The following is a 10615-nucleotide window of genomic DNA, read 5'->3' on the forward strand; positions in this document are numbered from 1 at the left end:
TTTTTGTTATGTAGAGTTTCTCTTTATCTACAATAGTTGTGAAGCTTTGAAGCACAAAAATAATTAAAAAAAAATGAAAAGGTAACTTTCGTCATTTAATGATTCAACTGGCAATAGCGTCAATAATGATCGGTTTGTAGATCTGGTCGGGCTGATCAGTTTTGCTTTTTCTATTGCTTTATACCATATGCCATAATTGAGTAGAAATCATTATTCAAGGGCACTAACGGTTGTAGTCTAGCATTAATAACTTCGGCCATGTTTAACAAATTTTATAACTCGTTCTTTTCGCATTTTAGAATTTCTCTCTATCTCTTATAGTTTTCAAGATAATAGACAAACATTAAAATTATGGGTAAACATTGTCATTTAAGGACAATTACTCCAATAAGGATTCTTCGGACAGAAGTTAGATGTCATCAGGCTGACCAATTTTGTTATAACTGACTCAGTACTTTGATGTACGCGTTAACGGACGACTTACGCTCACACTGGTGAAAAAAGAAATCTATATTATAAAAATATGTATTTCCAATGATAGTTAACATTATAAAGTCTACTGACTACGTTTTCATGAAGATTACATTAGGCTTGTATATAAGTATAATGTTTTCCTTGAGGATAAAGACAAAGAAATGCAATTTCTTCTCCAAAATATACATTATAAATGGTCAGCGAATCGATACCTTAGTATTCTTGAAAAAAAATCATGTGATCTCTAACATGAAAAATCCCATTACTTCCATCCATATATAAAGTGGCAATTTCCGGTGTAAATGTATTGTGTTCAATATCTTTATCATGAGATATTGTAATACAGTCGATTTCCACATGATTTGCAATATTCGGGCAACCTTATGGTAGCATAAAAATGTTGGGTTTATCTCCAGTATAGAAAATGTATCTTTAAGCTTTGGTAGGATAATTAATATTTCCTGTGGTTATCAACTCAGTAATCATTAAAACAAAGATGAAATAAAACTGAGTATGCTACCAGAGTGCATTTTGAATTTATTTTCATCAGGAACGCTAAAAGGAATAGTTATCAAAGGTACCAGAATTATAATTTAGTACGCCAGACGCGTGTTTCGTCTACATAAGACTCATCAGTGACGCTCATATCCAAATATTTATAAAGCCAAACAAGTATAAAGTTGAAGAGCATTGAGGATTCAAAATTCCTAAAAGTTGTGCCAAATAAAACAGTTGAAGGCCGATGAAATCACATGAAGAATGATATGACTAAAAGTGACTTGATAGGTTCCGTTATATTTTTGAAACTGTGTTAGCAACACAAACAGACACAATCGGATAACATCACAATGATAAGAAGATATATAGCAAAGATAGCAAAATACCTAAATGGATTAAATCAACCAAAGATACAATCAAATCTAACAAAGATGCTAACATAACACATTGTTTAAGGACCATTAGCTAGAAGATATGAACAAAAATCATTAAATTTATGATTATTTTTGTTCAAAAATTAAAAGAAAGTGACATAGTTAAACAAAATCCATTTCACTTGTTAGTTTAGTTTAGTTTTGTCAAACTGAGCCAAGAAACATCGCCAATGCATTCCTCACTTGCAAGTAAATAATAAGGCCTCATTGAATCCGTATTCATGTCATTTTCAATTTAATCCATTAGCTAGAGATTGGTTACAGATGTTTTTGTCGTGTTAAGCCATTTAAAGGAAAAGAATGTCAAGAGAAAAAGTAAATCAAATCTGAACCATTTAGTTGACTAATTCGATGCACAAAAATCATTCTTATACAGGTAAAAACGTTGATTTACATATTGTTAAACCCATAACATCGCTGATGATCGAATTCTTCATTTGCAAGTGAAAACTTCGCCCTGATTGATTCCATATTCATATGATCTTCAATTAAACGCATTAGCTAAGTGTTTATTTCATATTTATTTGTCATGTTTAGCCATTGAAAGGAAAAGAATGTCATCACTGAAAGTGAAACAAAGATGGACCATGTCGTTGAATGATTCGATCCATAAAAAAAATCATTCTTACACATAAAGATTAACTTATTTTTTAACCTATAGCACGAAATCAAACAGACCTTAAAAAAATTCCGATATATATTTATATTTTTGTTTAAGTTTATACGGATTATGTGATCGTCGGCAGTCTTCGGATGTCATATCGATGGTTAATTAGATAGCGTTATAACAAAAATATATATGGTCTTGTCAATGCATTGTTACCTGTATATTTCAGACTAATTGTAATTGGACTTTTAAGAAAGTTAAAATCTAAAATGAGAAAAAAGTATAATCACAAAAATACTGAAATCCGAGGAAAATTAAAAACGGAAAGTCCCTAATCAAATGGAAAAAATCAAAAGCTCAAACACACCAAACAAACAGATAACAACTTCTTCCTGACTTGGTACAGGCATTTTCTGTATATGTAGAAAATGGTGGATTAAATCTGGTTTAAAGATAGCTAAACCTCTCACTTGTATGACAGTCGCATCAAATTACATAATCTTGACAATGATGTGTGAACAAAACAAACATATATAATAGGTAGAAATGACAAATAAGGGATACAGCAGTCAGCACTGTGTTATAATCATAATCACTACAAAAACAAACAAATAATAGAATATGAATCAATTCAGTTAACAAAAATTTCACAGCTAATGCCCCATTGATGTAATTTAATACAGCACAAAAACCTCACTTTCCCGAAAAAGTACGTATTAAGTGAAATTTGAATACCAGGATCAACCAACTGAATATAACACAATAAAAATTGCATTCAAATCCCATGTGAATCCACAAACAGCAGCTAATATCTTGAAAGCCGGATGTTCAAATACCGAGCAACGTTAAAAATCATACAACCAAAAGACCTGAAGAAGAGTTAAAATCTTGAAAGCCGGATGCACAAATACCGAGCAACGTTAAAAATCGTACGAGGGACCTGAAGATTAGTTAAAAGGCAAATACAATATCATATCATGTATAAGACAGTTGCTTTTTCCGTTTGAATGATTTTACACTAGTAATTTTTTGGCCCTTTATATCTTACTGTTTGGTACGAGCGGGAAGTGGGGTAAAGCTTTAAACTGCTTAAACTTGGCAGAAACATAATAAACATTTGTATGCTAACATAAGTTTGCCCGAAATTTGCAAATCCAGTGAGAACTGTGGTAAATTTCTATAAAGTTTCTCACGATTCATTTATTGAACACACTACTTGAACACCGGACAATGCCAGATTACATATGGATACAATATTGTGATTTTTCATGTTAGAGAACACATTCACCTTTGAAGAATACAAAGGTCTCAAGAGTACATTTATTATATACATTTTGGAGAAGAACTCGCATTTTCATATTTGTCTACGATGAAGACATGAAACTGACATACCATTCGTATGTGGTCTTTGTAAAACCGTAGTCAGTAGACTTTACAATGATAACAGTCATTTTCATTTAAACTTGAGAAAATTTGAAAACCCATCGGTGGCCTTCGACTGTTTCATGCTCTTTAGGCGGGTTGTTGTCTCTTTGACATATTTACCATTTCGATTCCCATTTTTGAACTATATATTTAATCAGATATATATAGTTTGCCTTATTAAAAACTATTTTGACCATTACAAGTCATTGTTTATCAAAAGTCAATTGTGAGCTTTTCCCATCATTTGGCAATATCGTCTTTTACAAACATATTCGCCTCTGTAATCAGGTTAATAAATAAGTTGATTAAAAAAGTCTTATCCACAACCATAATTGGGGGTATGTGGTTTAGAGTATATGTCCGATGGTACTGCTTGTCAATCAAAATACACAACATATCCAACAATAATGAAAGGAAATAAGTGTTATTGTCTGTCGGTTGCTTTTGGAAACTGCTAAAGATAAGGAAAATATATTGCAGTGACGGAAAAGAATGTCGAAAATACTGTCCGATTTTCACACACACTCTTCTCGCCCCCAAAAAAATACACTTTCTGAAGACTCTTTTTAGGATAAATTGCCCATAAAATTACGATTTTTACTAATCGTTTTAATATTTGCCTATTATCATGAAAATTTAAAGAAATAGAGAGAAACGAATTGCATCAAAATCTAGAAAGAAGTACTAAAAACCAAAGAAACAAGAATGATCAGTAAGACAAGATCTACAAATCAACCAAACATGCCTGAAGTCGTCAGTTTAGCAGTTATTGGTATTTTGATGATGATCTTTACCCGTTTCTGACATATAATTTAAACACAAAAGTATATAATGAAACATTGTAAACAGCGAAAATGATGTACTTAAAAAGCTCCACAAATAGGTCGCCAGTGAAGAAATTGTCGGTTGTCTCACAATAGAATTTTGCGCCGTCAAATGACGATTTGTGTTCTTTTAAAAGTGTTAGGCTTACAGCACGTAAGAAAGAGAAACTGTAAAAAGCAAAAAATGTTCAACAACACTAGATCTACAAATAGGTCAATAAAGCTGAAACTGTGAGTCAATTTCTATATTTCTCTTAACGGATGAAAATTTTGTACATTTTTTATCTTTTGTCTTGACGTGTCGTTAGGTTACTGTCAAATTGACGTTTACCTTGCATCTCATTTTCCAAATACAGTACGAAGTTGAGGACAAAAAAATCCTAGAAGTTTTGCCAAATACAGCTAATGTTCTCTATTCCTGAGGTAGAAAAGCCTTAGTATTTCGAAAATTCTACGTTTTGTTAACAGTTAATTTATAATAATGAACACATCAATGATCAATCAAGTCAACACAAAAGTGCTGACTACTGAGCTGGTGATACCCTCGGGGAATTAAAACTCCATGCTGAGGACTTCTAGCAGAAACAATGATAACAATGAATGTTTTTATTTGAAATCAAACTTCTGCATCCAAAGTTCAGGCTGATACTGCTTTAAACGGATCAACCTGGAAAAGAATTAACTTCAAAGTTATACTCACTTTTAATATCACATTCATACAACTATGCAAGCTAATTTTTTTAAAAGCATTTTCTTTTTCTTCAATTTTCTAACAAATTACAATGATAAGAAAGAAAAGATTTAATATTATTTACTGAACAATTGAGGCTTAATACATGCTTCAGGAAAATAGAATAACTAGTCACTATACATTGATGAATATATAATATAATATGTAAAAATTAATCATGGCAACGGAATATTGTCAGCATTGTTTTTATTTAGAAAACAAATGAATTTAAAAGTAATAAAAGTAATAAAATGTGGTTTCAATGTGTGTCTCTTTTTTAATATCAATAATATATTCTGTACATATATGTACACAATAAGCATGATCAGTTTATTTTTCTGTCCTTTTTCCCATAAAAAGGGTATAACCCTAACAATATAATTTTATATCAGTCATATTGATTACAAATACAATACACTTTTTTTCATTCTTAGAATGGTAACAGAAGTTACATAAAATGATAGACTTACATTTGGTGCATTTGCACTTTTTCTGTCCACAGTCACCACGTTGACATCCTGCTTGACGACAACATTTATTGCAGTTTTTATCAGCTTTGTTACTTGGACAGTTTGCAACATTTTTATTGCAATAGTTTTCGGTTTTAAACGCCGACACATCATCTGCTGTAATTCTTTCGGAGGTAACTGTTAAAAACATTACAAATTTAAAGTACCAACAATGTTAAGAGACATAGTTAATTACTTGCATATAGATTTTTTTTTATAAAAACACGCTTACTACAAGTGAGTTTATTTTAACAGCAAATATTACATTGTTTAAAACGAAGTTTTGTAATGTCCAGGCCGATAAGGTGACGACAACATTTATTGCAGTTTTTATCAGCTTTGTTACTTGGACAGTTTGCAACATTTTTATTGCAATAGTTTTCGGTTTTAAACGCCGACTTTTCGTTATGGATTTTGCTCAATGCCGAAGGTCAAAAGCTGACCTACAGTTGCTTACAAAGTTCTCAAATGTACCATAATGTTAATTTAGTACACCAGACGCGCATTTCGTCTACACAAGACTCATTAGTGACGCTCATATCAATCGTTATCAAAGGTACCAGGATTATAATTTAATACGCCAGACGCGCGTTTCGTCTACATAACACTCATCAGTGAGGCTCAGATCAAAACAGTTATAAAGTCAAACAAATACAAAGTTGAAGAGCAGTGAGGACCCAAAATTCCAAAAAGGTGTGCCAAATACGGCTAAGGTAATCTACTCCTGGGGATAAGAAAATCCTTATTTTTTCGAAAAATTCAAAGTTTTGTAAACAGGAAATTTATAAAATGACCATATAATTGATATTCATGTCAACACCAAAGTGCTGACTACAAGGCTGGTGATAACCTCGAGGACGAAACGTCCACCAGCAGTGGCATCGACCCAGTTGTGTAAATCTTTATCAAAGGTACCAAGATTATAATTAAATACGCCAGACGCGCGTTTTGTCTACATAAGACTCATCAGTGACGCTCAGATCAAAATATTATAAAGCCAAACAAGTACAAAGTTGAAGAGCATTAAGGATCCATATTCCCAAAAGTTGTGCCAAATACGGCTAAGGTTGATAAGAAAAACCTTAGTTTTTCGAAAAAATTCCAAGTTGCTTAAATCAGTTTGAACTCTGTTTAATACTTTTCTCCTCTTTTATCTATCATTGCCAATTCCGACCTTTTGATATTGACTTATTTATAAAAATAACAGTTTGCTACATTTTTATTGCAGTAGCTTTCTTTTTTCTTGCCGATTGACGAATAAACTTCTCCACAGCGGCAGTCATCCTTTCGGAGATAACTATTAAAAAAACCTTACAAAGTTAAAGTACTAACAATGATAAAAGACTAAGCTGGTGTTACCCCAAGGGACTGATACTTGACAACTAGTTTACACATTTACAAGGTAATTGTGTGTTGGGTGGCGATTGTGTTAGTTCATCCGTATGTCAATTCTCACTATCAGCAAATACTTTTTAATAAAAACTAGCAAGGACATTTGAATAACAAAAACTTTACGTGCCGTCCATGATCCATGAGATTTTGCGATTGCATAATTACAAAGAAACGTAGGTATTTTGTAACCGCTTATTGTAATTCGATTTATGAGTTTGACTGTCCCTCTGGTATCTTTCGTCCCTCTTTTATCTCATTAATCAGTAACTAAAATTCATTGCCATTTGATAGCTTTGTTTTTTAATTGGATACACTTCTGTAAATATAGACAATGCAATTTCCCCAAGGAACTCTTTTTATGGCTTAAACTGTACTGCTTTAACAATGAAGTTTAATACAGAAAATATAAATCCAGGAATGAAAAGTACTACTTTTGCTTTTGCAAATGTCATATTATTAGGCTCTTCGGAATATTGTCAACATTTATATGCCTCCAACTTCTATAAATTCAAATCATACTAATATTATGTACTACCCCTTCCTTTAGATTGAGTTTACAGAGAATTCAAAACCAGTAGCATAACAACATAAACAAAAACCTTCCAAAAGGAGGCATGGTTTGTGAATCAAATGTATTTACAAAGTGCAACCTTTTATCCTAATAAATATTTGTCTAATAACAGATAAAACACGTCTTTTTTTTTATACCTTATTTGTACTAGGAAACCATAAAAACATCCACTGGTCTCGATTTTCGTCTTGTTTTTCAAGCACATACGATCTGACTTACACTTTCCGACAATGTACATATCTTGTATATATAAAGTAAATTTGCGAAGCTGGTTTTTTTATTTGAATTTATTTTTTGTGTGTGTTTCTAATAGCAAAAACATACTATATATAATCATACGAAGGCGAAGTTCAGTCTAGATTTGTTCAAATTTTTGTAGTCGCTTCAGTATTTAATTATACTTACTCAAGACACCGAGAATTACGATCAATGCAATCACTGCGTACTTCATCTTTGAATTCTAAAAGATCTGAAAAACCAGAGAATCTACTAAGTAAATACGGAAATAAAAATATTTATTTATAGTTTTGGTGGAATTTGGATTTTCCGTTTTAAAAAAAAGAGTGAATGTGTAGTTTTGTTTGTTTTAAGGCGTGTTTTTATTAATGAAAAAAGAAATATCACAAAAAAATCAAATTCGAAGAAAAATCAAAACGGAAAGTCCCTAATCAATTTGCAAAATCAAAAGCTCAAAACCATCAAACGAATGGACAACAACTGTCAAATTCCTGACTTGGTACAGGCATGTTCTTATGTAGAAAATGGTGGATTAAACCTTGTGTTATAGCTAGCTAAACATTTTACTACATTTCATTGTTACGGTTAAGTGCATGATAATGGAAACTTGTCTCATTTGGACGACTGTGAGATCACCTCTAGATGTGTATTGACTTGTTTGGTTGCTCCCTTACTGACACTAACCCTGCATTTCGTTTGTGATAATTTATTTAATTTTTAAGCAAAATGAGAAATATCTAACACGATTTCACACCTTTAATATCATGTTTTGTCATTTGTAGAAAAAAAACCAATTTGTCGTTAAAATGATACTAATCAAATAAATAAAAATTCAAAGAGAATAAAAGAAAATTCCGCTTCATGTAACAATAATACTCTACTTACTTGTTAATGGCAAATATGTTCTTTTAATAGCAATGGATGATTTTCATCGTATTGACATTCCTTATATATCTTTCCAGTTATAACAGCTGCTAGAGAATATCAATTGCCTTTTTTCAATAACCGTTATCTATATTCCTACAGGGAGTTTTTTGCAAATTACTTTGACAAACGCTGAATTAATTTGGTTTAATTATAAAACAGACTTATTTATTTAGGGGCCAGTTGAAGGACGCCTCCGGGTGCGAAAATTTATCGCTGCATTGAAGACCTATTGGTGACCTTCGGCTGTTATATGGTCGGGTTGTTGTTGACACATTCCACATTTCCATTCTCAATGTTATTAAAATAATTCTAAAGTGTTGACACATTTCACAATGTATTACTTTATCAGGGACTAATATCGATAAATAAAGAGCACATAAAGAGATCTTTTTTAAAGCAAACTGTTTTGGATTTCTCATTGTTGAAGGCCGTATGATTACCTATCCACTTATTTGTTTATAAAGCCATGTCAAATTTTGTTAAACACACGAATGTTGCATGCATACCTTGGTAGGTTTACCCTTTTCAAGCTATCTGATAGGACTTCGGTTTATAGGAGTTGGTGTTGCCAGTAGGTTTCTATTTGAGCGATCTGTTTTCTAAAACTCTTTGATTTATATTTTTAAAGTATATTTATACTTTGATTTACCATTACTTAATAACTTACGCTTACTTCAAATTTAGACAGCGACAACACATTGATTGAAACCATAGTTGTCAAAACTTAATGTATCAATCAGAGCATGGACACAATGAGAAAATGTTGAACTAGATGAGTTTATTCAATTTGGTGGTTGATACAAAGTGTATTCCACAGGTTGAAAATCGTAGTCAAAGTCCGAAATTAGTCTGTATTTAGAGACAAATGGCTGTGTAATGTCTGTAGTTCTTCTCGACAAATATGTTGTGGTTCCTGTGGACAAAGCTTCAAACAATGTTGTTTTGTCTTTATGTCTTTTAAAAATATTATTAATACGAATGTCTTATCACTGAATTAACAATAAATGAACACTAGGGCAATCTAAAGGACAAAATCGTAACCATTGATTCGGATAAGATTTAGTAATCCACAAATTCTTTCATCGTCTCATGGAATATTTCAATTTACAATAAATTTGAGGACTTACCTTGTTTGCATTGGATCAAATCCTTCAAATTTTCCAACCCTTTTATCACATTCTACATATAAAACTAAAAGATCTTCAAAAGTAATCTGCAATACATTTTTCCATAAGAGAGGAAAGAGTACATAAGGGACATTCAAAGTCATAAATCGAAAATAAACTGACAAGGCACAAATATTAGACAACAGGATCCACACCAAACACTGATGGTAATAGCAGGTGCTTCGGAATGGTAACCAGATCCGCCTTCATGTTTGGCACTTTTCGTATTACACGTGTAAGTACAAACCCTGTAATTGGTCCAAATACGGTAGGTCACATTCGGGAAAAGGGTTTGGGATTGTAGCAGAAATTGAAGTATACGTTACAAATGTATTATCTTGGGCTATAAATAGACATTTGGTAGCAATACACAGTTAAGGTATTGGTTTCGCATTTCGGCCGTCGTATGTTTTGCAAACATGAAAATTATTCTGCAATAAAATAGATTTTAATATAGAGGAAAAAAAGTATAGGCAAAAAATGGGTCTAAAGGAACATTAAGATTTTTATTTTCCATTATATGTTCCATCTTCTGTTTGACAGTCCGTATTTTCACATCCGTTTAGCCCACTGGTGGTTGTATTTTTTTCAACAAATATTCTAAGCTCGAACTTTTCAGTTCATATTTTTTTTAAATCAGGCGAAATGCAGATGATTTTGTTTGACCTCTTGATAGATAAATGACAATGGTTTAAGAAAAAGTATCACTCATGTGAAATTCGGCTTTTGACAAAATATTTGTGATTTTTGTGACATTTACATCTCTGTTTTTCAATATTTCGATACCATGGTAACACCAAAGAGAGATTATATTTTACCAT

At 31.9% G+C, this 10615-nt stretch overlaps 1 long non-coding RNA gene across 1 annotated transcript; it reads right to left on the bottom strand.

Annotated features, from left to right (window-relative positions):
* Positions 1-4886: 4886 nt before the first annotated feature.
* On the bottom strand, positions 4887-8610 carry LOC134681711 (uncharacterized). The gene is made up of 4 exons (XR_010100670.1): positions 8587-8610; positions 7870-7933; positions 5463-5639; positions 4887-4929 (listed from the first exon to the last, which is right to left on the bottom strand). It is a non-coding gene; the product is annotated as an uncharacterized LOC134681711 (long non-coding RNA).
* Between the last annotated feature and the right edge of the window lie 2005 nt (positions 8611-10615).

Source organism: Mytilus trossulus, chromosome 8 (assembly GCF_036588685.1).
Source record: "Mytilus trossulus isolate FHL-02 chromosome 8, PNRI_Mtr1.1.1.hap1, whole genome shotgun sequence".
Taxonomy (NCBI): domain Eukaryota; kingdom Metazoa; phylum Mollusca; class Bivalvia; order Mytilida; family Mytilidae; genus Mytilus; species Mytilus trossulus.